The following is a 7701-nucleotide window of genomic DNA, read 5'->3' as shown; positions in this document are numbered from 1 at the left end:
GTGGATGTATATATAGAGAATTAAAAAAAAATAAAAAAAATGTTTTTTTAATGAATATAACGGTCGACTATAACGTTCGAAAATTAATTGGCCAATCAAAGAGCTCGTCTTCGTCCGTCTTCCGCCTCACGCCACACGCAGCCCACCGGACTTGGGGGCGGTGTTCACGCTTGGGGGAGGCTGCCACCTCAGCCCAAGACGCGTGAAAACGCTCCCATACCGGGTAACCTAAGAAGTATCACTTGCTGAAAAGACTGTTGATGTTAACTATATAATGGACCCTATGATTTTTGTTATGGCTCAATTATGGTATTTGTTCTGACCCCGCCACTTCAAATTACGACCTTGATTTGCATAAGTTCAAAGAGCATTTCTTTCCGGCCACCATTATTGAACCGTTACAGTCTAAAGACACCCCACTCCCATCGAGTAAGAAAACGATCCCCTCCCTCGCCAAAAAAAAAGGTCATGTTCATGCATTAATGGTACATATACACACGTTTTAATTTATCACAAATATCTCATGCTATAAATCTTCAAAAAATGCCACATTATAGTTTACTTATTAAATCGTGCATGGTAAAATAATTTACGTGCAACAAACCACACAATATAACATAAAATCCGATTAATAAACTTGACCCAAAACAAGCTAGGTCTCATATATGCTAATTTATGTTGGGTTTTATCGTGTCTAATAAATAAAGAAAAATCAAAATTTATCGTTCACTTATTTTGTTTTGTTTTTTTTACTATTTTTCTTTATTTTTTGTTAAAAAAAATTCAAAATTTCTTTTCTTCTTAAATATATATGCTAGGTTTTAATATATATATATATATATATATATATATATATATATATATATATATATATATATATATATATATATATATATATAGAGAGAGAGAGAGAGAGAGTCATGTTCATTTGTTTAAACTAATTATTGTGTTATTGTATGTATAAATGTGGGCCAATCAAAATTAAATAAATAATTAAATAATTAATTAAATAAATAAGGGGTAATTTAGTAATTTGATTAGTAACTTCCAATAATAATCCCTATAATCATGGTATTGACTTTTAACCTAATTTCTCCAGGTTTATATCTAGAGTCGCTCAATCTCCACCGATTACAAGCCCTAGCCGATGATACAAAGCCGTCGCCACCATCGTCCGCCCCAAACACCTTCCTTCTATCTTCCTTCTTCTTGATATTGTTTCTCTGACCTAGGACCATCGTGGTTACATTTTGGGCATATCCAGAGGGGAGAGAATATAAAGAGGAAAAAGGAATAAAGAAAAGCCAAACCACATTGTAGAGAATAAAGGGCAAAATACGAACACATAATAGAGAGAGAGAGATTCTTGAATAATCGTGTCGAATCAGAAAAGATGGGTTCGAATACAGGTCTAGAGAACTCGAAGCGGTTTCTAGCGACATGGTTGATCGGAGGTTTGGTGGCAGGGCTATCGGTTATGGGGTTATGCGCTGCTTGGCCGGAGCTCTCCCCTCTGAGTATTGTTGGGAGGAAGAAGAAGAGGCCCATTCGTGTATACATGGATGGCTGCTTTGATATGATGCATTATGGCCACTGCAACGCACTCTGCCAAGCACGTGCTCTGGGAGATCAATTGATTGTTGGCGTTGTCAGCGATGCTGAAATCATTGCAAACAAAGGCCCTCCGGTTACCCCTCTTCATGAAAGGTTCTCTACATCCTCTTCATTTTCAATCAAAATTCCTGCTTTTCCTTTTACCAAATTACCTTGTCTGCAAAAATGTTATGTGTTGGTCTCATGGTAAATTGGTAACCTTGTCCCTTATCAGGGTTCCTCTTAGATCCCATTCGGCGCAATGCTGTTCTTTTGTTTACTTTGGAGATTGATGCAGACGTTGATTCTTTCAAAATTAGGCTGCATGCATTGTTTTTAGTGTGTATATAGTTGATGCATTTGCTTAAATTCTAGTACGTTTTTAGGTGTACAACCTCTTTTTCTGGAAATCTTTCATGGATAATGATTTATGGTGCTTGTCTAATGATGTATTCTCATTTATATAAATTTAGATATCATTAGTAGAGTGGAAATAAGTAGTAAACTAAAAGGGAACACATCATATGATAAATGAGGAGCCTTTACAACCTTGATTGCATCTTCTTCAAGCTAGCAAGATTATGATGGCTATATGTGAGCCTAGGATTAGTACTGAATGAAACATGATAGTGTCTAAAGTCTGTAATCTTATCACCGAACATCAAAGTATATATATATATATATATATATATATATATATATATATATATATATATATATATAGACTTATACCAGACATTGTAATGTTGGATATGGTTTTGAATTTTGTTTTCTTATCTTAGGATGATTATGGTGAGTGCTGTGAAATAGGTAGATGAAGTCCTTCCTGATGGAACTGACGCATATGCCCTTGCAAAGAAAGCAGGTCGATATAAGCAAATAAAACGAACAGAAGGAGTATCAAGCACAGACATTGTTGGTATGCATATATATCATACTATATAACATAACAGATTAAGTCAAAAAACTTATCTTAGTTTTTATAATATTTGGTTAAATACACGGAGGATGCTTCTATGTGTAAGGGAGAGGACAAGTGGTGATAGCCCTAGTCATGCTTCCTTGCAAAGACAGTTTAGCCATGGCCATGGCCAGAAGAAATTTGATGATGCTGGTTCAGGAAGTGGGACCCGTGTCTCTCATTTTCTTCCTACATCTCGCAGGATTGTTCAGTTTTCCAATGAAAAGGTAATACTAATAATAATAATAATAATAATAATAAGTATTTTCTTGTTTTTTTTATGCTTGACAGAATTCGATGTGGTGTTTATTGCTTGAAATTGCCATGGAAAGAAGATTAAGCAATAACAATGAGTGGTTGTATTTCTCATTTGCAGGTATACATGAAATCAAGAAGAAGAATGTTCTTGTTTTCTTGGCTGGGAAGGGTACATATGAGACTTACAACATTCTACTGGAATGGAATCTTGAATTTCGATTATGTCAGAATAGAATCTTGAAGATGAACATTCTACGGGATGAAGATGAACATTCTACGGGATGAAGATGAACAATGACCACCAATCTTCCAAAAAGAATGGATTATTCTAGCAGAATAATAGTATATTCTGGTAGAATGATTTATATATTTGTATTTCTTTGTTATTAATAAGTGTAACATTCTCATAGAATAGTATATAAAATTTTTTCTTTTCTAAGAATGTAATGAAATTTTTTTTAACTTGTATCCAAAATTTTGTTATTCTTCAAGAAGTTCATTAAATCAAAATATATATTATGTCAAAATGTGTATTCTTGTATGGTTCAATAATTTTTGTTATTTTTCTATATATTGATAAACATATTCCGTCAGAATTTCCGAATTAGGAGAATTATCATCCATACAATCAGATTTTTAAAATTAATAGAATTTATTTTCCCTTAAACTATGCAATTTTCCTTAAAATATGCAAATTTCATTTATTAAATCTATATTAACTGACTAAAATACCTTTCTAGTTAAATTAGATGGTATTTTTCAATTATATTTAATTCAATAATATGTAATAATCACTTTCTTAAAATAAGTAAAATGATTCGCCCACAATCATTCATACAATAACACAATAATTAGTTAGAATAGAATAACCTAGGCCTATATATATATATATATATATATATATATATATATATATATATATATATATATATATATATATATATATATATATATACTAATAAAGTACCCGTGCGATGCAGCGGCACAAGATAGTTCCTTACAACTGATAGTTTCATGCGGTGATTAGTTTCCTTTTCATTTCTGATAGTTCGTTTCAATATTTTGGCGTTCTGTTTTGTATTGGATAATTCCTTTCGACGAATAGCTTCTAGCTGGGTATATAGATGTGATGGCGGAATACTTTCCTATCCGGTCACATCTATTGCATTGGGTGATTACTTTCAACGAGAGTTAGTTTCTTTCGACATGTTGTTTCGAGATAAAAATAAAAATACGTTTAAAAAACACATAATGCATAGATTTATCGTATGTAATATTGTAGATAAAAAATGAAAGTTCAAAAAACACATACTTTTACTGTTTAAAGTCAAAAGAAAAATGAGTGTTTGAAGACTCAACAAAACAATAAAACTATCATTATAATACAAATTTGATGGTTCGTGTATTAGCGAGAAAGAGAAAGTTAAAATTGGCTCTAAAACAATAAAAATTCATTTAAATACTTGAATATGATTTGTGTGCCTTATCAACGTCACTAAAGAATTATTATAAAAATTTGAGAACGGTAATGATCTCTGTTTGTTACATCTTATAATGTATATTTCCGTTTAACCCCTTATATTATAAAGAAGGTTTAAATTACCTATTTTATTTTTGTAATCGTTATTTTATATTGTTAGTTTTTATTGTATTAGTACTGTATATATTCTAATTCAAATCTTTTGTAAACATACATTAATATGTTTGGAAATTAAAATAGTACTATACATATTCTAATTCAAATCAAACTATAATTAAAGTAAAATCGTACATATTTTTGGAAACAGAAAAAAAAAAGATAAATTCTTGGAAACATATATATTGGTATATTCAATCTTGGGTCCTATTGACATATGATTACTTTCATTTAAAATGAGTATGAATTTGAAAAATAATGTATGGCATATTGGAATGTATCTATTATTAATTTATTATTTTTATTTAAATTATTAATTTACATTTATTATATATTTCTCAAATTACTTTAGTTAAAATAAATTTTGAAAAAGTTTATGATTACTTTTCCGTTCTTTAATTATTGCTTTATAGAAAAAAATCTACATATCCAAATATATTTTTACATTTTTGTATGATTATCTAATTTATTATTTGAATATCGTATTTCATTTTGTTACATTATATATTCGGCTGGACATAATATTGTATTGGGACAATGATATTGTATTACCAAGACATTGCATTTTAAAATAACAAATAATTTATGAATAACACAACAAATATGAAAATCAAATTTAAACATAACTACCACCAATTGAATGGTTTCAAGGTATAAGTTTCAAAAACTCTTCAAAATAATTCTATATTCATTTGTTTTTTATTCTACTCTCATCAAATCTTATATTAGTATCAATCGGCAAATAAGAATATAATGTTGATAGATAAAATTATAAAAAAAAGTAATAAATTTAGAAATAACAGGGGAGTTAAATCACAATAAGCCAACCTGGAATTTTGGTTTGCATATGTGGAAAGTTACAAATTATACAAAAACTCTTGAAATTTTAAAAAATATAATTACAAAGATTAAGAACTCGAAATAAACCTAGTGTTAGCTGTTGTTGTTACTTGTGTTATCCCGTTTCTACAGTAGAGAGAATGAGAGAGAAGATACTCGATTCCTGATCTATCCAATAATAATATCCATGTAGTGTGTATGTGAAAGACAAAGAGAAACCATTGTCACATCTGAAATAACTAACCCAAAACAGCCATCAATATGAAGTTTTGAGTTTAAAACGCAAGCCAGAAATTGGCCTGCCGGAGTCCGTACAACTGCTAATCGTGTTCATCAGCAATCATAACAAAAAAAAAAACAAACAAAAACTCGTCAAAACTTTTTTTGAGCCTATATCTGGCTTAGTTGCACCATTTGGAGAAAATTGATGTTTTTGATGTTAAAAAATGAGGAGTTGATAATGAGTTCGCAAATTTTCACAATTCTTTTTGGTTCTCAAAAGAACATGGCTATATATATATATATATATATATATATATATATATATATATATATATATATATATATATATATATATATATATATATATATTCTAATAGAAGAATAAATTTATTCTTCTTTTGTCATGTGTCACTTTATTATGTTTCGTAATTAATGTCATGTCACTTATCATCCTATTGATTCTCCATTTTAAATTTCAAAATTTAAATTTCTCACTCTAATTATATTAAATTAATAACATTAGAATAAAAAATAAAATAAAATAAATATATTATAAGATGATATAATTTCATCTATTAAATAATGATAATAATTTTATATAACCTAAAAAATATCTCTTAATTAATAAAATTTTAAAAATAATTTATTGGGAAAATGACACTGTAGCACATCAAACCTTTTCCATTTGGCCAATTTGGTTGCAAAAGTTTTTATTTTTTGTCAATTAAGTCACTAAAGTCGGGTTTTACCTGTCAATTAAGTCATTTTTCCCGATTTTAAACGGTTTCCCGGTTGAGTTTGTCTAGGTGTAAATAATTTTGATTTAATAGTTAGTTTATGTACTAAGCAGATTACACGTAAGATTTTCCATGTCAATTAATGATATAAGACTCGATACTTAAACTTACTTGCTTCACCCGTCGACCTATGTTCTTCATTTATCACCAAAACACGAAACCGAGTTAGGGTTTTTCAAGGATATTTGTGGTTGAGCTGAAGAATCAAAGCATTCAGTGGAATGGCACAATCGGGCCCTAATGGACTGTTTGCGATGGCGGAACTCAACTATCAGGGGGTATTTACTCGTAACCCTTTCTCCTACACTGGTGGTGTCAAAACCATGTTTAATGATGTTGATTTTTCTTCAATGACATTTTCTGAGTGTGTCACTTTCTTCAAATGTTTCATGCATGAGGAGTGTAAAAAGATGTACTACTGTGAATCAGGCCTTTCCCTGATGGATGGACTTAATCCCATTTCAGATGATGTGGAATACGTTACTTTTATATTTGGGATTTGGAATAGATGGATGGTTTGATGATGATGAGGAAGATTATGATGATCACGAGTCTTGTATTTATGGTGAAAATGAGGATAATATAGATGAACTTAGGAATGGGAATGTGGAATTTAATGAGGATGTAATTATTATGAATAGGACATCAAATGATCCTTTCCTGAGTAAGTTATGTGTTGATGAGGGGGAGGATAACAACATTGTAGATGATGATGAACCACCCATGCATTCAATTTTTAATGAGTATATACACTAAAGAAACAAAAACCAATTCTTTGAATAAAATTTAAGGATCCAGCCCAAGTTAAATCAATGTTGTGTAACTATGCAGTGGCTAATGGATATCAACTTTGTTTTGAAAAAAAATGATAGGAAAAGACTTTTGGTTAGTTGTAGTAAGGGTGCTTGCACATTTAGACTATGGGTTTCTTGGATGGGTGATGAACAGAGTTTCCAAATCAAGTAACTAAAAGTTGATCATAATTTTGCTAGGAACTTCAAGTTAGGGTCACAAGTGACATATGCATGGATTGTAAGTCATTATACCAGAGAGATTGTGTAGAGTCAGAAATTGAGTGTAAAGAAGCTTAGGGTAAAGGTAATGACAAAATTTGGTATCCAAGTTAGTATGGGCCAACGCAGGAGAGCAGATAAGTATGCACTAAAACATATTGAAGGTAGTCCTTTTGAACGTTATGGTAAGCTATGGTCATATGGTCATGAGATTCTAAGGACTAATCCTAGGTCAAATGTAAAATTAGATGTGGAGACTGGTCCAGATGGAAAGAAGTATTTCATCAATTTCTATGTTTTTTTTTATCAAGGAGTCAAAGGATGGAAGGATTCAAACAAGGTTGGTTGGATGATGCCATATTTGACATTAAAGGGTAACTT

The 7701-nt window shown here is 30.5% G+C and overlaps 1 pseudogene; it reads left to right on the top strand.

The window, feature by feature from the left end:
- The first annotated feature begins 1333 nt into the window (after nucleotides 1–1333).
- LOC145118019 (ethanolamine-phosphate cytidylyltransferase-like) lies at nucleotides 1334–3097 on the top strand (annotated as a pseudogene).
- The last annotated feature ends 4604 nt before the right edge of the window (nucleotides 3098–7701 follow it).

The sequence above is a fragment of the Lactuca virosa genome, chromosome 1 (genome assembly GCF_052849685.1).
Source record: "Lactuca virosa cultivar CGN04683 chromosome 1, Lactuca_virosa_CGN04683_v6, whole genome shotgun sequence".
NCBI lineage: Eukaryota > Viridiplantae > Streptophyta > Magnoliopsida > Asterales > Asteraceae > Lactuca > Lactuca virosa.
Note: the sequence above shows the minus strand (reverse complement) of the source record. Positions and strands in the feature narration are given on the sequence as shown.